This window comes from Centrocercus urophasianus, unplaced genomic scaffold, assembly GCF_019232065.1.
Source record: "Centrocercus urophasianus isolate 14NV4802_14NV808 unplaced genomic scaffold, USGS_Curo_1.0 seq_790, whole genome shotgun sequence".
NCBI classification, from domain to species: domain Eukaryota; kingdom Metazoa; phylum Chordata; class Aves; order Galliformes; family Phasianidae; genus Centrocercus; species Centrocercus urophasianus.
The window spans coordinates 7,006-30,663 of NW_024885411.1; the positions used below are offsets into that span (position 1 = coordinate 7,006).

Consider the following 23,658-nt stretch of genomic DNA (forward strand, 5'->3'; position numbering starts at 1 on the left):
AGCCCGGCTCCGTCCTCTGCGCAGCTCCCTGCACGGACCGATGGCCGCGCCCGGGATCGCCCCGAGCCTCCTCTTCTGCAGGCTGAGCCGCCCCAGCTCTCCTGGAATCCCACCCCAGCCATTTCCCACGCGGTGCCGAGGAGGGGAGGGGACGCGGGGGGAGCGACGGGGCCGGCGCTCGCAGTGCTACGACACGGCCGTTTGCGCCGCCCCGTCCTTACCCGGCGGTGGGCACGGGGACGGGGCGGGTTATTGGAGCTGCAGAAACGACCGCGGGCAGAAGCGCCGAGAAACGAACGGGAAACGTTTAATCGACGAACACCCAGAGCGACAGACAAACGACCGCGTTCCCAACCGGCTCCCGTGCAAACGGCAACTCCGGAGGACGGCTCGGTGCCGGCGGGGACGGACGGGCCCCCGCGCCGCTTTCCTCCGACGGCCCGAGGCATAGGGCGGGTGGCGGCGGGGACGCGGAGCGGCGGAGCGCCGCTTTCCCCGCACGGAGCCTCGCGACTCCGCCGGCGCGCCGGCAACATCGCGGCGGCCCTGCGGCCGCGGCCGCCATTAGCGGAGAGCCCGCGCTCGGTCCCGCCTCCGCCGCGCTGCCATTGGTCGGCCCGCGGAACGGGGCGGGCGCTGCGCGCGGGGTCCTTTCCGCCCGCGGTCGCGCCGTCATTGCGTCATCACCGCGCGTCCCGCAGGGCCTCGGCCCGGCTGCCCGTGGCGATGCCTGCGGTTGTTGCGTTGCGGGAACTCAGCGCAGCCTGCAGAGAGCGGTCCGGCAGCACGGGAAGATGGCGGCCGTGCGGTGCGAGTGCCTCAGCGGTGTCTGCAGCCCACGATGAGCCGAGCGGGGCCGGGAAGAGGAAGCCGTGGGAGGCCCGGGGAGGGACGCGCAACGGCAGCGTCAGCGGCGGGCTCGGCTGCTGCCTCCTCCGCTCCTGACGCCGCGCGCTGGCGCACTTTGAGAAGTGCCCAGAAGCCGGAGCCCGCTGTCACATCTGTGGGGTTCCACGGAACGCGCAGACTTGGGGTGAGTTGAGGTTGGATATCAGGACCAACTACTGTACGGAAAGGGTTGGTGAGCACTGCAGTGGGCTGCCCAGGGAGGGGGTTGAGCCACCATCCCCGATGTGTTTAAAAATCGTCCGGGTGCGGTGCTCAGGGCGCCGTGATTTAGCGGAGGGAGCCTGGAAGGAGCGGTCCTTGAGAGCAGCCCTGCGGAGAAGGACCTGGGGGTCCTGAGGGATGAAAAGCTGGACATGAGGCAGCAGTGCTCCTGCAGCGGGGAAAACAAGTGGGATCCTGGGCTCCATCAGCAGAGCGGTGGCAGCAGGGACAGGGAGGTGATCGTCCCCCTCTGCTCCACTCTTGTGAGGCCCCATCTGCAGCACTGCACCCAGGTCTGCAGCCCCCAGTACCAGAAAGACAGGGAGCTGTTGGAGAGGGTCCAGAGGAGGGCCACGAAGATGATCCGGGGACTGGAGCACCTCCCCTGTGAGGACAGGCTGGGGGAGCTGGGCTTGTTCAGCGTGGGGAGAAGAAGGCTGCGGGGTGACCTCACTGCAGCCTTTCAGTACCTACAGGGAGCCTACAAACAGGAGGGGAATCAACTCTTTGAAAGGGTAGATAACTGCAGGACAAGGGGAATGGTTTGAAGTTGAGGGAGGGGAGCCTGAGGTTGGATGTCAGAGGGAAGTTCTTTACAGAGAGAGTGGTGAGGTGCTGGAACAGCTGCCCAGAGAGGCTGCGGATGCCCCGTCCATCCCTGGAGGTGTTCAAGGCCAGGCTGGATGGGGCCCTGGGCGGCCTGGTGTGGTGTTGAATGTGGAGGTTGGTGGCCCTGCATGTGGCAGGGGGTTGGAGATTTGTGATCCTTGAGGTCCCTTCCAGCCCTGGCTATTCTGAGATTCTGTGAGGCTTGTTAGAGTTAGGGCAGTATGGTCAGGCTGCGGTTGAACTCGGTGCTCTTGAAAGTCCTTTCCAACATGAGTGATTCTGTGATTCTGCGGGACGCTGTGTGCTGGATTGCTGTTCGTTGCAGAGCAGCAGCACAGGGCAGGACTGGGGACTGGGAAGATGGGGGTGGTGAGGGCAGTGTGCGGCCGTGGGCTCCTCCGGCGGTCCCAGGAAACATCTCCACGTGTCTGCGGCTGCGTGGAGGTGTGCGCGTCTCCTGCTGTACCAGAGATGGAGGGGATGGCGCTGACTGAGGGCAGGGACTGGAGCAGCACAAAGGCGCCGTGAGGCGGCCGCAGTCAGTCCGGCCGCAGCACAGACAGATGGCGCTGCGTTGGGTTTTCTTTCTGCCGGCTCTTTTGCACTCACAGCACTTCTGCCTCCCTCCTCTGTTGTACTGACCTTGCTTTTGTGCTGCGATTTGCTTGTTTAATAGCCCTGCTTCCTGCTTATCGCCGTGCTGTACAGTCACAATCACTTCACCAGCAGCTGTTTGCTGGAAAACTAATGCTCTCGCTGGTTTTTATTGCAGCTGCCAGCTGCTGGTGGACCTGAATGAGAAGAGATTGACCCAAAACTCGAATGATGGTGAGTGTGCTTGTTTGCTGTGCCATGCTGTGCCAGGCATTTGCTGCAATCAGGTCAGCGTAGGGAGTGTAGGAAGAGCACTGTCTGTCTTGTTATGAGTGGTAAATGTGTAATTTCTTTCTGTCTCTTCCTATAGAGGACAGTGCACGTTTGCTTTTCCTATAGAGGACAATGCACGTCTGCTTTTCCTGCTTGAGAAAATCCAACTGAGTGCCAGCTCACAGAGGAAGTATTTTTCCAGATAAACTCTCTGGGCATGCTGTTCTCTCCTGGTTCAACCCACAAGGTTCCACCCATGCAGAGGTTATTCCTGTGCCCATCTTCCAAAGCCCAGGCTCCATGAAGGTGAGCACTGTTTTGCTGATGATCTTCGCTGGAACACAGCTGCCCTAAAAATTGTTGGAAAGTGGAAACAGAGCTGCCCTTCATGTCCTGAAATGCAGCTGCTCTGGAGGTGTGGGTCCTGGCAGCTTTGTGTGCATAGCTGTAGTCCTGGGGCTGTTGAGAGCTGGCTGTGTAGGGGCCTGGAGGTGGCACAAGAGCAGAGGGCACTTCTGATTCTTGTGCAAGCAGCCTGACCAGCTTCCATTTGTTTCTTGCAGGCACAGATGAAGATGCCATCACTGACGGCTTGACCAAACTCAATGCTTCCCAACGTCAACGAGTTCTGATCACCTACAAGAGCACTCCTGCAGGTAGGTGCTCTGCAGAGATGTGTGAACGTGGTTGGGTCACTGGGTGAAAAGCGAAAAATGACCCAGCCTCCATAAGAGAAAGGTCAGCAGAGACTTTACCTGGCCAAGGTTGTTTTGTTCCTGTTCAGTTCAGTGCAGTTGTTGATGCAAGGAGGGTTGGAGCCTGAAGAGAAGTGGTGAGCAGCTCAGTTCCTTCTGTCCTCGAAGGCCGCGCCTTCTGCCAGCTCCTTTCTCCTCTCTTGGCCTTCTAGGGTTTGATCGATGACTGGAAGTGACTTGAAGCTGAGTGGGAATTCTGAGAGGGTGATGATTGGGATGATGACCGCCAGCACCGTGTGTGACGTGCAGAACTAAGGAGGGCTGTGAAGGTTTGGAAGTCTTCCTTTCGAATGGCTCAAGTTCTGGCCAAGGACTTGCTGCTTTGTTATGTACGTCTTCTCATTTATTAACTCTTAAAGAAACCTGGCTGCACGTCACAAGCAGGTGCTGGTATCTGAAATCTTGCTTGGCGATTCCCTAGGGAGCAGGAACAGGTGAAGGCTGCCTGATTGAAATTCTGGCTTCTCGCACCAGTGAAGAGATTGGTCACATTGATGAGAACTGCGAGCTTCGTAAGCAGAGCAAAAGGCCAGGCCTTGTCCTGCTGCCTGCCATCAGTGTGTGTGTGTGCAGGCAGGCGTGATAGGAAGGAGTCTGGGGAGCTTTCAGGTGTGACAAACTGGCCAACCTGGGTGTTGCTGTTTGTGCAGAGAGAAGCTAGACTGGAATTTCAGCAGCAGCTGAACTGGTGTAACTGAAATGGGGAGGAGCATTCTGTCTGTCAGCGGGACGTGTGGCTCTCTTGCCAGTTTCTTGCTGTCTGTGCTTCTTAATTGGAGGCTGCAGCACTGATGATGATGGCTGGAGCGCTGCAGTGATGCCGAGAGATGCAGCCAGGTGATGGCTGGCAAATGTTGTGGGCAGCACCCAGGTGGTGGCCCTGCTCCTTACGGATGCTGTGTGTGTTCCTGCTGGAAGCTGGCTGCTCCCTTGAGGATGGCGTCGTATCTGACACATCTGCCGTGTTCCCAAGGGTCCTCGTGTCCCTCGTGGCGCTGAGCCACGCTGAGGGAGAAGGGGCTGAATGTTCAGAGCTGTGGGCACAGCTCTGCACTCAGTGGTGAGGAGCTCCAGGCTGGCTTTTTCTCACCCTGTGCGTCCCATGGCTGCTCCTCAAGCCCAGCTTCTGCAGGGAGGGGGCTCTGACTCTGGCTGTGCGTGAGTGCTGTGGGCTCTTCTTTAAACATGCCAGTAAAGTGGGTTGCTGCTCGTTTCAGAAGGAGCCCAAAGCACACTTGAGCTGTGTTTCGCTGTGTTTGTGAGCTGTGTTCCCTTTGAAGGACTCCATTATCCATCTCCAGCACCCGTTCCTGAATGGGGAGTTCTCAGGAGTTGCTTCCAGTAGATGCTCTGGTGAACCGAGTCTTCTCTCCTTGTGTCCTTGCAGAGGTGAGGGAATGCATGTGGATGATGGCCTTGCTCAGCAGATGCTCAGGTGTGTAGTAATGTGCTTCCCAATCTATTCTTGTGTGTGTGATGCATGGTGAAGAGAAGCCAGCCTGTGAAATGGGAATAATGGCTCTAGTCTCGTTTGCAAGCCTCTAATGAGAGTCTGTAGACTGGCTGGCTGCTTGGCAGGGGCAGTGACATTTTGGCTGTGGATTGCCGTGCCTGGTTGGTGCTTGCTGGAAAATATCCATGGTCTAGACAAGCACGGGCCAGCAGTGCTCTAGCTGCAGGAATTAAAGATCTCCTGTATGCCCAGCCTTCTCCATCAGCCTTACTTTGTCATCCACAATGTCTGTCAGTGCCTGTATGAAGCGGGGGAGAAGAAATGGGGAACAGAGGAGGTGCAGCTGATGTCCATCCTCTGTACACGGAACAGGGATCACCTGCTGAGAGGCAGCACCCCTGCACAGTGTGCTGGGTTTTCCTTCCCTTCCTTGTTTGTGCGTGGTGCCCTTGCAGGAGCTCCGTGGCTGTTCAGTGGATGTGAACTCCTCTGAGGCAGCAGGTGTCCTGGAGAGAGCCCCAGTGCATCCATTCCATTCGGGCTGTTTCATTCCCTCCTGAGACTGAAAGGGGCTTCAGAAACCTCAGTACAACCGGCTGCAGCTCCAGCATGGAAAGCAGAGATCATGAAGTGATCTCCACGTCCTTGTGGAGCTCCAGCTTGTCAGCTTGCTTTCTGAGCGTGGAGCACGACCAGCCGTGCTGTGCTCTGTGTGTGTGTTGCCTGTGGGGCTGGAGGTGGGGAAGCTGCCCCAGTGACTGCACAAGGGACTTTGGCTGCACCGTGCCTGCTTGCAGGTCAGCCTCATCGTCTTGCTCTGTTTGCCTTGACTGGTGGGAGCGTAAGCCACCAGGTTTGTGTGTGGAGCCTTTGCTCTCAGCCCATTGCTGTCACTGGAATGGTAGCTATTAAAGAAGGACTGTCCGTAAAGCGCGTCTCATCAGCGCTGCCTGATGCCTCCTACCGAGCTGCCTTGTCCTGGGGTCGCGTGCCAAAGGTGCCAGCACCTCCTGCTGGGACTCCTGGATCACACTGCCCTTAGAACCCTGCTCGTGGTGCCTTTGTGATGTGCAATTCTCTACCAACCTCTGACCTTTCTCCTAAGCCCCACGCTCCTGCCTGCTAAGCTGTGCGTTCTTAGCACTACAGAACGTGGCTCTTGTTGGCTTTTGCAGGTGTTTGTAAGTGGTGGTGATGTTGGAAATGCCCAATGATTTTCCAGGACGGTGTCTTTGATAAAGCAGGTTTTATTTGCAATGGCAGTGTTGGGCCTCCTGCAAGCAGGAGCGCGCACAGAAAGCAGTGCTGCACCTTTTATGCCCTGCTGCCCGACGCTGATCCCTTTCTGCCCTGGCTCCTCACTGCTGAGTGCTGCAGGTTCGCACTCTGTTGCGACACTTCACTGATCCCACAAATAGCAAGTGCACACAGATCCTTGCCATGCAGACACAAACATCTCCGCTGGTTAATGGCCTTCTGACCATTGCTTTCTTAACAAACATCTGGTTGTCACTTTCGGATGCCTGCTTTACAGCATAAATGTAAACCTGACCTCTTCATTGTTTAATTACCCCCTTGGCATTTGCGCCCTTTACACTGGGTCACCGTTCTGGTCATCTGTCTGTCCTTGCATCGAGATAAGCTTGGAGGGAGGATAGAGGGGAGCATCCTGGATCTGCCTACGGCATCCTGAGATTGCCACAGAGTGGGACAGCTGTGCTTTGTGTAAAAGCCCTGGCTCCTTGAAAGCTTGTTAAATGCATTTCACGTTCGCTGGCTCACCAGTCTTACAGCACGTTTTCTAGTTCAGAATACTGTACCTACATTGTTTAAAACATTTAAGGTCTATTGCAACTGTGTGAGGAAGAATGTGTCGCACAGCGCAGTAACTGTGTGTCTAAAGTGTGTTCCTGATATGCAGATGATATCTCTCCTTGTCACATCAGCTACTCCTACAGACAAGTTACGGAATGCAAACACGTCGTGTTCTATTTCTTTAGGTCAGTTGTCCATCTCAACATCCAGCGCAGGAACAACATTTCATTCCCGCAGTGCATAATGCTGTGAAGGCATCGCAGGCCGCCCGCTCGTCTCCGCCGTGCTCAGGGGCTTTGCTGAGCTGCAGGCCCAGTGCTGCAGCCCCACAGCGCAGCCTCATGTCTGGTGACAGACTGCAGCTGGAAAACCCTGGCAGCGGAGGATGCTCCTGCCCCACAGAAGGACTCGCAGCTCCAGCGCCCTCAGTGCTGGAAGGAGGCTGCAGTGCCTCCACGCGATGGATGCGGTCCACCCGACAGCTCATGTGGCTCACTGTGCGAGGCCAGCAGGAAGAAAGGTGGGCACGGGTAAGGCTGCATCAGAAGTGAGTGCAGAGCTGTGGGGCCGGTGGTCCAGGGTGCGGGGGCCCAGGTGGTGCTGCGGGACAGGCGTGACAGGAGGGCACTGGTGGTGCTGCCCGTCCTCGGCTGCAGGCCTGGTGCTGGTGGCAGGGGCTCGGGTTCTGTGCCTGCAGCACCGATTTGCAGGTCGGTGTCTGCGTGGGAGGGATGGCACCCATCTCTCTAAGGGAGGCGAGGATGTTTTCGTCAGGAGGACGGCAGCTTCACAAGGGAGGCTTTGAACGAAGAGTGGGGAGGGCTGCTGAGCAACAGGATGGGGTGATGCGAGGGAGAGGGAGCAGAACATCGGCACCTGCAGGGTGGCAAGGAAATGCCTGGAGGCACCACGATGGGGAGATCCGCCAGAGCTCCAGAGGAGGTTCTGGTGGGTAATGGGGGGAGGCTGCTGGGCGAGAGGAACGGATGGACAGAGGGATCGACAGAGGAGAGAAGTGTTGGAGGGAGGGAGGGAGGGATGGACAAAGGGATGGAAGGGCCGTGGGATGGATGGAACGCTTGTTGGATGAGAGGATGGATGCAAATACAAGTGGATGGAGGGATGGCCAGGAAAACAGGATTCCTGCCGCAGAGAGCAGTGTGCCTCCATGGGCACTTGTGGGGGTGGCCCTGAGGGTATGGAACCCACCTGCCATTGCCTGGAGCCCATCGGTTCGTTGTAACAGCAGTACACTGACAGAGTGCCTGCTGCAATCCTTGAAACCACGGTGTGCTCGTGGATTTTGGCAGCCAACTGACAACGTGGTTTCAACATTGCTGAATATGCATTTGTTCTCCAGCAAAACAGTTCAGCATCTGCAGAGTGCTGCCAGTAACTGCAGTGGAACAGGGAGGAATTGTGAGAACACATTTCTGCCTAGAATGCTTTCCAATTTAGTAACTAATGCATTTTATTTTTACTCTTGTAGGATTATCATGAGCTCTAGATATGCAGCTAAAAGAGTCTGAAAACCAGGAGTCCAAACCCTTGTCTGTGGAAGGCCCACCTTGTTACCCAGCTCCCGAGCAAAGAAAAAGAAGAATCAAGTCTTCAGTCAGCACACACACTCCAGTCAGTCAGCTCCGCAATAAAAGCTACCTTTTCCATGCACCTCCACTTACGTGTGGCAGAAAAGTGTTCTGGGCATTCAGCACATTGGATTCACATTCAATTAGCAATCCAAACTCCAAACAGTTATTTATGATTTCTTCTCTCCTTCTGCACTCTCGTTTCCTCAAAGGGCGCTGCTTTACCCTGACTGCGCTGGCTCCTGCTTTTACCTTCACTGCTATTGGGGCTGCATTTTTGGCTCTGCCAGGCATCCCTGGTAGCCACACTCCTTAGTGCACGTGGTGTAAGATTTCTGTAACTTCTGGAGGGACGACCTTGTTTTTCCCAGATTGTGTTAAAGCCAGAGGAGGGGGAGATGGTGGGGAGGGAATGGGGTGAGGGGTGGGCGATGGGGAGCTGGAAGGGATGGAGTGGGGGGTGTGGGGGAGGAGAGCAGAATGGAGGACGTGGAAAGAGATGGATGGAGAACAGAGGGGAGAGGACGGGTGGAGAAGAGGATGGGTGGAAAACGTGGAAGGAGAGATGGACAGAAGCGAAGGGATGGAGAACAAGGGACCAAAGCACCAAACCCCTCTCACCTTTGGGCCCAGCTTCTTCTTCCATGCAGCTCCTGCGGCAGGCAGGGCCTCAGCTCTTCCCACATTCCTCCATTCCTGCAAGGTTGCTTTTTTTCATTCCTGCTTTGCTGTGCTATGGGTAGCTTTCCTACTTGCTTTCTTGTATATGTTACCATCCATTGCTTTTCACTTTTTATTCTCTTTTTGTTTCATTATTTTCCCTTCAACCCTCCCCACCCCCTCTCTCCTCTCCTCACCCCTACCTCCCATTTTTTCCTCCCCTCCCTCCCCTACTCTTTCCTCACCTTATGGGAAACTTTCCCAAATAGCTGCAGGCTTCTCCAAGTGCAGATTTGCCTGCCAGGTCTTAATAGACTAAGATGCAACTTTGTAGGAACAAAGTCAATACAAAACAAAAGAACAGAAGAACAGAAGAAACCCAAACACATTTCCACAAATGCCTTTGTTCACATCTACCCATTTCAATCACTGGATGTAAACGAAACCGAGGAGCTATTCCACTGAGCTGAGGCTTGGCTCTTGGTGAGAGGTGTTTTCTGAATGGCAATTTTTCATTTCGCTTCTGCTTTTCAACTTTCCTACATGTGCACATGTAGCACTGGGAACAGGAGCTGTCAGGCACACAGAATTGTGTGCTGTGGAACACCAGTGTGAGGTTGGCATTTACACTGAGCCATCAGATGCACACTGCAGGATTGTTCTGGGACCTGCAGCAATGATTCTGCACATCTCCTGAGAAAATTGATAGCACTGCACAGCATCCAGGGCAAGGAGAACTTTCTAAACGGAAAAACAGGTCAAAGAAACGGCAAAGGAATGGAGAACAGGAAGGATTAAAATTTGCAGTAGCAGCTTGAGAGCTGTCTGATAGACTGCAAGAAAAAAAATAGAAGCATTGTTCTTCTGTCCATCAAATAAGTACAAAAACGACGAAGCTAAATGTAACACAAATTACATTAACTGGCAGCTGTTAATAAGGAGACATTCACATCTGAAATGCTCCACAGAATTCCCAGAGATCACACCTTGCCACAGATGCCCCAGGTACCCTGAAAGGCAGTAAGGTCTGTGAGCTGCATTTCTGAGCTCTGTTGCAGAACTCAGCGAAGCTGAGATGACAGACAGCAGGACTTCAAATGCTGACGTACCGAACTGACACCAGGATTTCCTGCCTCTCTTTAATCACGAGCAGTTTTGAGCACAGCATTACTGCATCGCAACGTTTCAGTTCACTTCTAGAGCCTTCTGCCAGACGTGGGTTTCAGAGAGGGTTTGTAATGAGTGCAGCACCTGGCAAATGGGCACTGTGCCTGACGGCCGTGGAATCCAACATGCAGGAGTTTGCCATGAGACACGAGTTCCTGGATCACACAGCAGAATTCAGGGGCACTGAAAAGAGACGTGGTGTTGGTTTTTTCGGTAGGTCTCTGTGTGTAAAACCTTCCTTCACTATCTAACAACCAACAGCCCTTTATTCACAGTTAAGGTGTGTAGCTCCTAGAAGTTAGCACGTTCCCCTACCACCTCAGCACAGAGCTGTGGCTTTGTGCCTGCTCACCATGACATGCCGCCCTGCTGCTGCCAGTCAGCTTAAGGCCTCTGTTCAGAGACTGAACCCAGCGTGCCGGCTCTGCTTTGCTTTGCAGAGCAGTTCTGAAAGGCAACCAGGAACGTGAGCAGAGCTTACGTTGGAAGCAGAAAAGCAGCAACGGAGCGTCCGGTTCGCAGGCAAACCCAATGCACGCCTGGATTCCCTTTCTGCAAAAATGGGAGCTGAAAGTAGAAACTGAAATTATTCCCAGTATTTATTTCCTTTTCCATGAAAATTGGAGCCAGGCAATTTGACAGATTCCTGCTGCAGGTGCAGGCTCACCAACGCTGAGCACAGGGGAAGAATCCCCTCCCATCGCACCTGGCAATATTTTGCCTAACGCAGCCAGGAAGCCACCAGCCTTCTTAGTGGCACCGCTGGCTCCCGTTCCGCTCGGCGTCCACCAGGATCCCCAGGCTCTGTCCTGCAGAACTGCTCTCCAGCCGAGTGCCACCAGCACACAGCGGTGCCTGGGATCGTTTCTCCCCAGGTGCAGGACTCTGCACTGCTTAAGGAACTTCGTGAGACTCCAGTGATGAAGTTACTGCTGGACGGATCCTGTTTTAGCAGGGGGGTCGGACCAGGCGATCTCCAGAGGTTCTTTCCAGCCTCTACACTTCTACGATTCCGTCATTCTGTGTCGGCCACCTCACAACCTGCTGAGAGCACTGCATGGCTGCACGGCCCTCTGCGAGTCAGTCGCTGCCCCCAGCGTTGTGTCAGCTGCATCTTGAGGGCTCACCCTGCCCCGCTACCAGATCCTTGGTGAAGGCATCAGAACCCCTCAGGAACTCCTGTCATTCCTGGTCTCCAACAAGACTCGCATCCCTGAAATCCTCTGAAATACCCTTTTCTTTTTAAACATTCCCTGTCTGTACTTTCTTAGAGGTTTACGATTTTGCTTCCTTCATAAACCTATTAAATCTGCTTCCCATTGCTCAGGGGGTGTCTCAGCAGAATGAGATGGTTTAGCTGTGATTTAGCAGCTGAACATGAGCTCAACAGCTGGGAACGTAACTGCTCTGCTACCTGCTGCTGCTGCAACACGGAACAGTTACCAGGCTGCAGAAACTGAGTGTTTTACAATCACAATTGGTTCCAGGCTGTCATTTTCAGCAGACTGACATCTGTTACCACGCAAACAGAGAACAGTAGTGGGGAAGTCAGATCCCTCATTTGCTCTCAACAGCCCTGGGCAAGAGAGATGGTGACAGTGCAGATCCAACAGCACGCAGTGCTTTCTAGTTGGCTCCTTGTGTGAATTCACTCTCTGCAACAGCTGCCACCAAGCAAAATAAGACAACAAACCATTTTCCCCAGAGGTTCCCAGACTCTTCAGGTTATTACCAACCCCGATGGCATAAAATCAAGAATAATAATAAAAAAAACCCTCTTCACTTATGGCATCCTTAGGAAGAATCAGCAATACATTTAATTACTCACACAGTCATTAAACAGAGCTAAGCTGCCTGCTGCCCTTTTAGCCCCAGTTTGCTTTAACAAACTTTAGCCTGTACAATAACACAGGCAATCATCAGCACAAAGATCTTCAGGTAAGAGCAGAAGAAGGAAAGAGACGAAAGTCCCACGAAACAACAAACAGAAAGCCTAGGTAAGAGGACAGTGCTACAGCACTACAGCTCACAGCAGCTTCTTACCCACAGAGGCTTTCCCTTCCCCCCTTCCACAATACGATTCAATCACATCCCAGGCTCCTCCGCTAAACGAGCTGCCATCAATCCACGTCACATACACCAGTGGCCAATACAAGGCTTGTGCTGTCAGCTCACGGCCACCAACGATCCCTCCAGCACGGCATTTCTGCTGCCAGACCAACTGATTTCTCAGCTGCAATGCAGCTTACTGAAGGTATTGCTGGTCTCATTGCTGCTGAGAGTGGCAAATGAACCCAAGTCTGCCTGACAGCTCCGCATCGCTCACAGCAAAGCTGCACGAGCAAACAGAAAGCTTGCAGCTGCAGGCACTGAGCAACGTGCTTCACTCCTGACCTGCACAAGCAGGGGTAGAAGGAGCTCCACGCCGTTTGGCCTCGCCAAGGAATTCACACAGCTCTCGGTACCACCACTCACACACACACAGATCACTAACCAACAACTGCCACTGACTGAGGCTCAAAGCCAGAGGCACTCAGGGGCCTCCTCAGACCCAGCCCACAAAGTCTGAAGCACAACCCTTAACCCAAACAGCAAGAGGTTACAAAGGCAACAGCACACACAGCTTCTAGTTACCCCGAAAGGCAAAGAACTCAGTCTGGCTTGGGAGCCAGATAAGACAGAAGAGATGCTGGATGTCCTTTGGCATCAAGTGAAACATCGTGAGACGCCCTGATGCCCTCTCACAATTCTTTCTCCCTCCACCGGCACGAGAGCTGGCGTAAAAAGATGCAATGACGCCGCCACAGGCATCGCGGAGATGTTTAAAGGATAGGCCCGTGGTAAGGCTTTATTGACAGTTCTGCCCCTCTACATTTCACTCTAGATCTCCTTGTTTGGCCTGGAGAAGGGAAGGCTGCGCGGTGACCTCATTGCAGCCTTCCGTACATAAAGGGAGCCTACAAACAGGAGGGGAGTCGACTCTTTGATGGTGTGGCTGACGTCAGGCCAAGGGGACGTGGTGTTGAGTTGAAGATGGGATGTCAGGTTGGATTGTTCTTTACAGAGAGAGTGGTGAGACGCTGGAACCGGATGCCCAAAGAGGTTGTGGGTGCCCCATCCCTGGAGGTGATCAAGGCCAGGTTGGTTGGGGCCCTGGGCAGCCTGGTTTCATATGAGATGTGATGCAGATGGGACTCAAGCATCTGTTTTGCAGCCTCCAGTTGATCTCTGTCTGTCCTGGGCACCCCATGCCTGCATCAGCATGGCTAGGGTGAGCCCTTCCTGCGGGGTGGGCTTTGGTCTTCGGAGGCTAACACTGGGGAGACCCCGCTTCTTCCTTTATGGGCAGCAGCAATCTGGATGTGTTGGGGGCAGACTGCCCAGGCAGGCTGGACTCACCACGAGATGTTGGTGCTGCCATCTGCTCAGGTTCTTGCTGCACAGCCCTGTTCTTCTTAGCCCTCAGCCTGAGAAGTTGTACCGAGTCACGTGCCAGAAGTGGGAGCCTGGAAGGTCTGCCTGGAGGCTCCATGGACAGGCTGGACTCAGCTCTGGAGGAAGATCTTACGAAAGCTGTTGTCTGCCCCAAGCTGACCTGACGGGTGAGGCCTCGGCTGTCTGCAATTTGGGCACCACACCGTCCCGATGGACTTTTTCTGCCCCCTGTCCTTCATCAGGGAAGCTCACGTGTTTTGCCCCCGGTGCTCAGCCCAGCTCTTCTTGGCTTGGAGTTCCTGCCTCCCCCTGCAGCTGGCAGGTCACCAGCTGCTTTGGGGCTTCAGGCACCATCCGAATCGCTGGCAGCAGTCTGCAAGGACAGAGCGGGAGGGGTCCGCAGGAGGGGCTGATGGCTTCAGGGCTGCACACTGCAAGCCTGAGCCGGGAGCCTTGGCTGCAACGCAGCCCTGCCCACAGACTGCTCACCGGCTGCCCCGTGGCTCCTGAGATGAGCAGAGGGGCAGCCCTGTGAGCTGGGGGGCTCCTGGCGTCCCCATCCCAGCACTATTGGGCGGCCACAAACAGGGACCCTTTGGGATTAGGGAATGGGCTTTGGTTGGGTCACCCCGTGCACATCCCAGCCCGGAGCCTCACCTGGATGTAGAGCTCTCCTTCAGCAGCAAGCTCCTTATCCTTCTGAAGTGTCCTCCATCAACACTTGAACTGCTCAAGTGTTTAATTAACGTTTGACGGCCAGCAAATCTCACTGCAATGGGGAAGGCAGAGGAGATTCACTGTCAGCCCTTTGGCTTGCTCACCAGGGGTGCTCAGGCCCCTTCCCACAACAGCCCAGAGGGCCACTCTGCTCCCCCCACTGCTCCCATCTGAGCCGCCCTCGAACCCTCCCTGACGGCATCCCTGGCCCCGCTCCTCCTCTCTGCAGCTCAGCTCTGTTCTGGGACTGCATTCGTGGCGTTGGCTTTGGGAAAGAGGAGCTGGGTGGTGATGATGAGGTGGCAGAGTGACTTTTGGGGACTGCATCCTTCCATCAGGGGAGGGCAGGGCCTAAGATCCTCCTGCCATAGCCAGGGATGGGGGCACGTCACACCCAGCGCCTTATCTTTGGAGAGGCCAACAATTCCTCATGGGAAGGGGCCGTGCTGAGCTGGCATGAAACTTTGACACCAGTCAGAGCCCTCGGCTGATGGTCAGCAGGGGATTTCCCAGCTCAAGTTGGCTGCCCGTGCCCTGGAAAGGAGCTGGAAGCTGCTTTACCTTTCTTGCCCTAGTCAAGAGGTGGCAAAGCGTCTTCTTTCTTTGGTGTCTCCTGACCAGAGAGGCTTCCCGAGGACTTGTGGTTTATTCCAGGCGGTGGTTTGGGTACAAACTCCATTTGAAACCTGCATGAGAGGAGAAGACAGCGAGCGGTGTGACGCACCGCGCCAGCACTCCTTGCTGCTCTCTGACTGTCTGCTCCCAGGCACGTCTTCATGCTGCATTAAGCACACTACTTTCCAAAGGCTTTAGCAGGGTCAGTCGGTTTAGGTGAAAGGGAAATAGTTTCAAACGGCAGGAGATTTAGATTGGATATTAGGAAGAAGTTTTTGACAGAAGGGTGGCGAGGCACTGGAGCATCTTGCCCAGAGAGCTGGTGGGTGCCTGGACGGGCATTCGAGGTCGGGCTGGACCAGGCTCAGAGCAACCTCCTCTGGGGGTAGGTGTCCCTGCTCCCTGCGGGGGAGTGGGACGAGGTGCTCTTTCAAGGCTCCTTCCACCTCAAATCATTCTGTGGTTCCATGACAGACGGGCAGGACAGTCACGGACACAAGGAACAAGCGCTGTGGAACGAGAGCTGAGCAACTGCACCAGGCAGCAGCCACAGCCACCAACATACTCACATGGGAAAGACGACGAGGCAGCCAGAGAGCGCCAGGGAGGCCACCGGTGCCACTCGGTGTCCAGACCACCACGTCCAGCAGCCAGGGGGCCTGCAGGGGAGAAACGGGGAGGATGTGGGACGTCCTCGTCACGGCTGAGGTGCTGGGGACACGAGGAGCCCAAGGCAGGGAGAGCTGGCAGCAGCTCCACACTCGCCAGGTTCTGATGGGCCGTGTGCGGGCACAGCGAGGGTCACGGCAGTGCCTGGGCCACGGAGAAACTGCAGCTCACCTTGAAAGCAGCTCTGCTGAATTTCTCTTTCCCTGACAGCTTCTCCAGGAAGTCGAAGTAGAATTTCATTTGGAAGGTCAGCCCATCAATGAGGAGCACGCCGATGTCCTTCAGGACACTGTCTTAAATGTCTTAAACGTCAAAATGTCTTAATTGGTTAATTGACTTCTAACACTTGCTTTCTTAACAAACATTTGGTCATAACTTTTCGGATGTCAGTTTTACAACATACACATAGACATAGCCTCCTAATTGTTTAATTACCCCCCTAACATTTGTGCCCGTTCACACTGATCATTCTGGTCACTCATCTGTCCCTGCATAGAGATAAGCTGGAAGGAGGACAGAGGGGAGCATCTTGGAGCCTGCCTATGGCATCCCAACGTTCCCACAGAGTGGGACAGCTCTGCTCTGTGTAAAGGCCCTGACTCCTTGAGAGTCTGTTCAATGTGTTTTGCTTCTGCCTGTCCAATGAGCAGCCTTACAACGTTTCCTAGGTCAGAATGCTATGCCCAGATTGTTTAGAACATTCAAAATCTATGGCAGCTTTGTGAGAAAGCGTTTGTCAGGTAATTCGGTGTTTCTAAACTATGTCACTAATACGTGCATGGCGTTCTCACTTTCCACGTCAGCTGTTTCTAAGGATATGTTACAGCTCACTTCTTTAGATCAATTGCCCTTTCCAGTGCTCAATGCAGACACAACACTTTCCACAAATTCCCCCCTCTTGTTTTTTATAGTGCTGATTTCTGCAATTCCTTTCTAAGGTACAATTCCAAAAACAACTTCCTTCTTCATTCTCCCTTTCTTCTAATATCCTGAGAGACGATAGTGAGGAAGACAATCCGAGTGTACAGTTCTTAAGGAACGAGTCTTGAGTTTCAAACTGCGCCACCTCATTTTTCCTTCCCAGATGTGGTAACCCAAACAACATTTCATATGGGGAAACCCCCACGTCCTTTCTCAGTGCTGTATGGATTCAGAGAAGTGCCAGAGGCAAACATTTAGTCCAAGGCACAGACCTGTTTAGCCAGAGCACTGAAGGCTGACCCACCTTTCAGTAATCCTTGTATCACAGGTTTAAGCCCAGTACGTCCCTCAAAAGGAACTGGATATTGCTTCTGTCTTATGGTCTCATATTCATCCTGCAGCTTTACTTTTAAAGGGGTTCTTTTCAACTCCCCGTTCCCTTCCTTTGCCCAGACCACAGGATCTGGATCTTTCTCATCTGCCTCAGTTAACACATTCATTGATACTGTAATTCCCTCCTGACAGGTGGTTATTTGCATTCCCAGTTTCATCACAAGATCTCTCCCCAATAAATCGGCACCTGCATCAGGTACATACAAGAACTGTCCTGTTATTGCCTTACTCTCTAACCTCAATTCAGTGTTTCCAAACAGTGGCACTGTCATCCCCTTTCCCAACAAGCCCCGCTTGTACCCTGCTCCTGGTGCTAGGATTGTACAGTTACTTTCTGGTGTCTGTACCCCCCATACGTTTTGTTATGTTCCCTTAGAACCAAATTCTATACAATACTGAAGACACAGCAGTGTGTCCATCTGGGTTCGCACCCATCTGTCCGCTTGCTCTCTTCCCTTCTAAATCATTCATTACATTCCTATCCTCTTTAGAATACCTTATAGGTTCTGACTCAGGTTCAGATGTTTCAAGTTTACCGTCTGGAATTAAAGCCAGTTCTCCAGTTTCTTTTCCTTCAGCTGCCTGCTTTGCCCCTGATCCACCATCAAATCCCAGTTTCCTGCAGTGTCTCTCTTCTGATGTCCTTTACAATGTACAACAGCCACGCTGCTCTTTGGTAGATGCACATCACGCTGGATTTGTTTTCCTTGTGTGTAAGCAACCCTCGCTCTTTCCAGACGGTGCCATGAGTGGGTGCCACCCCAAAAGCACATTTAGCACCTGTCCATACGTTTAGGGTCCTTGTCAAGGCAGCCATTTCAGCCTTCTGGTGGCAGTCCCCACAGGTAATGCTTTGTGTCATTTACCCTGTCAGCAGCAGTTACTGCATGTCCTGCCTTACGGTTTCCTTGTCTCACAAACCTGCTTCCATCGATGAACCCAGGACTCCTCGGCCTCATCCAAGGGCTCCTCCTGTAGCTCTGACAGCTGGCACAGAGTCTCCGTGCAGTCGCACACTGCTGGCTTGGAGGCAGCTCTGCCTTGGTGCTCTGGGTGTTCAGCAAGTTGCTTCCTTCTCTTTCATCTGTTGTGCTTTCTGGTGAGAAACTCGACAGCCATTAAATCAAGAAATTCAGCAAGCTCACATCCATTGCACACCGTCCTCCTTTGTTAGTGTGGCATCCACAGGCTGCAGTAAAGTTCCACCATGGGATGGAGGAACCCAAATCAGGCTCAGGCTCACGAGTTGACCACTTCTCAAAAATCATTGGGCTGCTCTCACAACCCTGGCTATCACTGTCCAGGTTAACTGAATTTTATTTATTTATTTTTTCATTCTCCCCATATTGGAGTTTTCTTATTCAAAGGCAAATAATATTAGACTTCCTTTGACGAAACCAGGCAGAAAAAGGTGTGCTTCAAATCCAGGACGGCAAACCTGTTCTTATTCCCGTACTTGTTCCTTAAGTTGTTTAATAAAGGGCATGGATTTACCACCATGGGCTGCATATCTTCAACATTTCTATTCGCTGCCCTCAAACCTTGTACCAAACTATAGCTCTTGCCACCCAATTTTTCATTGGCAAGATTGGGGTGCTGTATTTGAATGTTATTAAATGGTATCCAATTAATAATCCAAAATCCAAAAAGTTATTTATTATTTCTTTTATCCTCCTACAATCTCGTATCCTCACAGGGCATTGCTTTACCCTGGCTGGGCTGGCTCCCATCTTTAACTCAACTTTCATTGGGCTGCATTTTTGGCTCTGCCAGGCATCCCTGATGCCCGCAATCCTGTGTATACCCAATGTAGGATTTACGCAACTTCTGGCAGTACAGCATTGCTTTTCCCAGTTTGTGTTAAAGCCAGACTTAAAATTTTCAGTCCATTGCTTGACAAGTAGCTCCAATTGTCTCTACTGAACTTAATCTCTGCATTCAACTATTCTAACACGTCATGCCCAAGTAATGGTTTTGGAGAACCTGGCATGTACAAGAATTTATATATTCCTACTCGTTCTCCTAGCCTGTATTTAATTGGTCCAAAAGAAAAGTGAACTTCTCTTGCCAGTGGCTCCTACAACTATTACAAAAATCACCTACGGGCAATAATTCTTGGTGTAGCACAGACAAGAGGCACCCAGAGGTACCAGAACATAAACCTCTTACCTGCTTCCCTAGCTGCTTTCGGTCCTGTGGGGTGGAACTCTGCCTGAGCCCTCCCAGGCTCCCCTCACCTCTTCTTCTAGGTAAGGACATCCCTGTTACACCTTGCTCAACTCTGCCTTCCTCACCCTGTGCTTTTTCCCAAACCCTTTCCACGTTCCAGACTTTCACCATTACTGAAATACAACGTCAGTAATTTCAGTTGCACCGCCTCCCCTCCCCAGCATTCCGGGGCTCGCACTGGATGCCGGGTTTCCCCAGCTCTGCAGATGCCGGCTGTTCTCACTCCCTGTCCCGTCCCATCCCCGTTCACAACTCCTGCACCCTTCACATCACAGCGGAGGCTCCGGCCTCCACTTCTTCCTCCCACTCCGAGTTGTTCTGACAAGCCGCAGGGGGGGGTGGTGCGGGGATGTGTTCTCGTGCCGGCCCAAATCTAAGATCCCAAACTCACTGCCTTCATTCACCTTTTTGATGTTTTATTTGTTTGTTTGTTTCTTTTTCCACAATTCCACTATTTGTACCCTCAACTGCATTTCCACATCCCATTAACAACTGCATTTCCACATCCCATTAATAGCTGCATTTCCACATCCCATTAATAGCTGCATTTCCACATCCCATTAACAGCTGCTTTTCCACATCCCATTAACAGCTGCATTTCCACATCCCATTAACAGCTGCTTTTCCACATCCCATTAACAGCTGAATTTCCACATCCCATTAAAACAGTTTCTCCCAGTGCCTTCACAATCCACAAATCAAACAATACAGTTCCTCAGCTTCCACACACACCCAGCACTTGCTCTCATGATTCGGGCACTCAATTCTACAACTGCTCCCATTACTCCATTTACGTTCCTGGTTTCTTATTCAATATTCCCCTGGCTCACCAGCAGTGTTTCTCCAGTGAGCCAAAATACAACCCAGGGCTCTCTTCCCTGTCCTTGTCCCTAGTTTTGGGATTATTTCCCAGTTCTGAAGCACTTCTCCCAAGGCGCTATCTCTAGGCACCATTCCGGGGACCTTTTTCCCCTGCTCTCACAACTCCTATTCCCCATCCCTCCAGAACGCTGCCGTGAACTCCCCAGCTCACAGGTTACCCCCCCCCGATGCTCGGATTTGGGGCCCAGTCCCTCAGCAGTACTACACTCCCATCTCTCGGGTTAATAGGGCCGCACTGCTGGCACTTCAAGCGCACAGGGTGCCGCACACAGCAGCGCCTCCCGAGACTCTTCCTTCCACCAGCAGCCGCTCCGTCCGTCCCTGGCCGTTGCCCCTCACGGCACAGCGGAGCCGCAGCTCGGCACTCAGCGCTCGCTTCGCACTGACGGCGCGTCTCAGTCACACGCACTCAGGAGTCTCAGCCGACCCCAAGGCAACAGTTCAATGCCCTTACCTTGGTCCGTGCACCAAGTTACCGGGTCGCCGTGGCCAACACCCATGCCTGCCGGCCCCTTGGCTTTCACAGAGCCCGTCCCTATGTAACAGTCTCGGCTTTTTATCGGCCGTCCCAACCAGTCACCTCAGCACCCAGACAGGACCGCTGCCATCAGCGGGGTGCCCCTATCCTGTGCAGGGCGGTAGGGAAACTCTCACAGAGGCGATCATAATCCCGGACGAGCCCCCAGATTGCTGGAAATATCCAAGTCATGTTTGTCAGGACGGTTATCTCTGATAACAGCAGATTTTATTCGCGATTGCAATGGCGGCGTCCCGCAAGCAGCAGCGCCTATGGACACGACATGGCAGCCTTTAGACCCTGTTTGCTCCCCCTTGCCTCCCCCCTCCCCTGTTTCCCCACTGGCTGCGTACTCCAGGTTCACAATCATACAGAAGGTTTACATTTGCTATTTACTTGTTAATTTATTTGTTACCTGCTCTCAGTCACCAGCCATCCTGTTGTTTCCAAACTGTCTCGGTGCTCTCCTTGTATTGATATGGTGATTTTCTTTAAAGTCTGCGTTGAACAAAGAGCACTGGGGATGATGCCAGACCTTCCGATGTCTCTTCAGGCGCTTCCTCGGGCTGCCATCACTGTTCTCTGGTTTGCTCTCGTGCAGGATATTCTTGATGTGTATGACAAAATATACATCTATACACCTCTATACAGAGTGTGCGTGCCTGGGAAGGTTCGTCCAGAGGATCAGTGATGTAAACTATCAGAGATCTTCCCCAAGTGAAGTAGAAGGACTCCCAAAAAGAACTATGATAGCGGAGATCATGAAATAAAAATAATATTATCCAATTCGAATGCAGAAACAACATTTGATTCCCACACTGGGATGGTGTGGGATGGTTTGGGGTTGTGAGGGATGGTGCTGGGATGTGCTGGGATGTGCTGGGATGGTGTGGGATGGTGCTGAGATGTGCTGGGATGTGCTGGGATGCTGCTGGGAGTTTCTAGGATGGTGTGGGATGGTAATGGGATGGTTCTGGGAAGGTCCTGGAATGTGCTGGGATGGTATTGGAAGGTTCTGGGATGGTAGTGGTACATGCTGAGATAGTGCTGGGATGGTGCTGAGATGTGCTGGAATGTTGCTGGGATGTGCTGGGATTGTTCTGCAATGTGCTAGGATGGCGTGGGATGGTGTTGGAAGGTGCTGGGGTGGCCCTGGGATGTGCTGGGATGGAAATCGTGTGTGCTGGGATGGTGTGAGATGGTGCTGGGATGTGCTGGTATGGTATGAGATGATGCGGGAAGGTGCTTGGATGATGCTGGCAGGAGATGGGATGTGCATGGATGTTCTGGGATGGTGTATGATTGTGCTGGGATGTGCTGGAGTTGTGCTGGAATGGTATTGGTATGTGCTGAGATGGTGTGGGATTGTGCTGCGATGTGCTAGGATTGTGTGGGATGATGTGGGAAGATGCTGGGGTTGTGCTGGGTTGGAAATGGTACATGTTCAGATGGTGTGGGATGGTGCTGGGATGCTACTGGGATGCTGCTGGGATAGTACTTGTATATGCTGCAGTGGTGCTGGGATGGTGCTAAGAGGATCTGGGATGGTACTTGTATGTGCTGGGATGGTGTGGGTTGGTGTCTGGTGGTACTGGTATTGCGTGGGGTGGTGCTGGGAGGTGCAGGGATGTGCTGGGATGTGCTGGGATGGTGCTGGGGTAGTAGTGGTATATGCTGGGGTGGTGCTGGGATGGTGCTGGGAATGTGATGGGATGGTGCTGAGATGATCTGGGATGGTACTTGGACCTACTGGGACAGTGTGGGATGGGGTCCGATGGTACTGGTATGGTGTGGGGTGGTGCTGGTGTGGTGCTGGGATGTGCCTGGATGTGCTGGGATGGTGTAGGATGCTGCTGGGAGGACCCGCAATGGAGCTGGGATGTGTAAGATATTCTTCTGTTAACGTCAGCGTCTCAAAGCTTGCTGGGGACACAGATGGACTTGTGCAAGTGCAGGCAAGTCCTGAGCAAGGGTTGTGAAATCCTTTGTCTGGGGGGGGACGAGGCCAGGGGCAAGGAGGGGAGATGAGCTGCAGCTAAGTGGCTGTGAAGTGCTCTTTTGTGCGGACTTACCTCAGGATGACGGCCATCTCAGGGGGCACTCAGTGACTCTTGCTCAAGACCCATCCTTGTCACGTAGGCAGGAGAACAAGGAGGATAAAAGGGAATCGAAAACCACGAGGATAGTTTTCCTGGCAGCAGATTCCTGATGAAGGAGAACAGAGGCTTTCTGGCAGCAGATTCCTGATGAAGAACAGAGGCTTTCTGGCAGCAGCCTCCTCACCAAGTGACGCCTGCATGCTGCCGAACTCTCCTGGGCTGCTGCCCGAGCGCTGCTGCTTCCTCCCGCATGGCTCCGCGGCCGCCTCCTGCTGCCTGCTTGCTGCCCAAGGCCGCCACGCTGCTGCTCCCCCCCCGCTGCTTCTGCCTCGGACCTTCAAACGCCGTGCAACGGGACGCTGCTGGATCCTGGCGGTGACCATCCCCGCTTGACGCAATTCTTGCTTCTTTCCCGTCTTTTCGGTCGCCCTCCTTCCCTTCCCCGTCTCCCTGATGAGGATTTGTAACAAACCGGTCGGACTAACACATGAACCGTTGTTTCTTAATCTCACGCCGGGCATACAGATATTAAAAGAACCTCATCTCCCTCCTGTAAGTTGGAGCGAGACGTTTTGTTACTGGCGTAGCCGTGGCAGGATACCCGCTGTGAGTGTTGTCCTTCCGGGTGCAGTTTGAAACCTGTCTGTGTGCACCTCCTGGAGTTGCAAGGAGCGACCTTTTTGAACATTGAGACGTGAGTCCTTCTCCAGGAAGACCGCTCCGTATTCTGAACCTTTACCTTTTACGTGAGTACCTGTCGGGGGCTTATTTTGACTGTTTGCATTTTGTTTTGTGTGTGTGTGTGTGTGTGTGCGCTCTTGAGGAAGTGAGGAAGTGATATTTTGACTTAAACGTGTGTGCCTCTCCAAGACCTTTTGTTCTCTCTATTGAAACCTAGAAAGTGTAGCTTTAGCTTCTTCGCACTTTTTGTGCTGCCCCAAAGAAAGGGAGGAGTGGTTTGAGCGGTGAGCAGCTCCTGGAGTTGCAAAAAGTGAACTGCAGTGTGTCTTGTAACTCAGGTGTGGTGTTTGCAGCTTTTTAGCCTCTTGTCTTTGTGTGCTCCCCTCAACAAAAGGAGGCGCGATGGGAGCATTCGCATTTGTTCAGGTGTGGTGCCTCCTTGGGAGGAGCGGTGAGGAGTAACTGAGCTTTTGAA

The 23,658-nt window shown here is 53.3% G+C and overlaps 2 long non-coding RNA genes and 1 pseudogene across 5 annotated transcripts; 2 read left to right on the forward strand and 1 right to left on the reverse strand.

Annotated features, from left to right (window-relative positions):
- Positions 1–917: 917 nt before the first annotated feature.
- On the forward strand, positions 918–6,898 carry LOC122171056. Of its 4 annotated transcripts, none has more exons than XR_006171901.1 (7): positions 918–1,033; positions 2,492–2,547; positions 2,684–2,892; positions 3,150–3,242; positions 3,494–3,853; positions 4,559–4,776; positions 6,795–6,898. It is a non-coding gene; the product is annotated as an uncharacterized LOC122171056 (long non-coding RNA). The 4 variants fall into 4 exon arrangements; XR_006171899.1 differs by having other exon boundaries at positions 3,494–3,670; positions 3,763–4,776; XR_006171898.1 differs by having other exon boundaries at positions 3,494–4,776.
- Positions 6,899–7,037: 139 nt separating this feature from the next.
- Positions 7,038–8,286, forward strand: LOC122171057. The gene is made up of 2 exons (XR_006171902.1): positions 7,038–7,139; positions 8,099–8,286. It is a non-coding gene; the product is annotated as an uncharacterized LOC122171057 (long non-coding RNA).
- Positions 8,287–12,077: 3,791 nt separating this feature from the next.
- On the reverse strand, positions 12,078–20,386 carry LOC122171055 (annotated as a pseudogene).
- Positions 20,387–23,658: the final 3,272 nt, after the last annotated feature.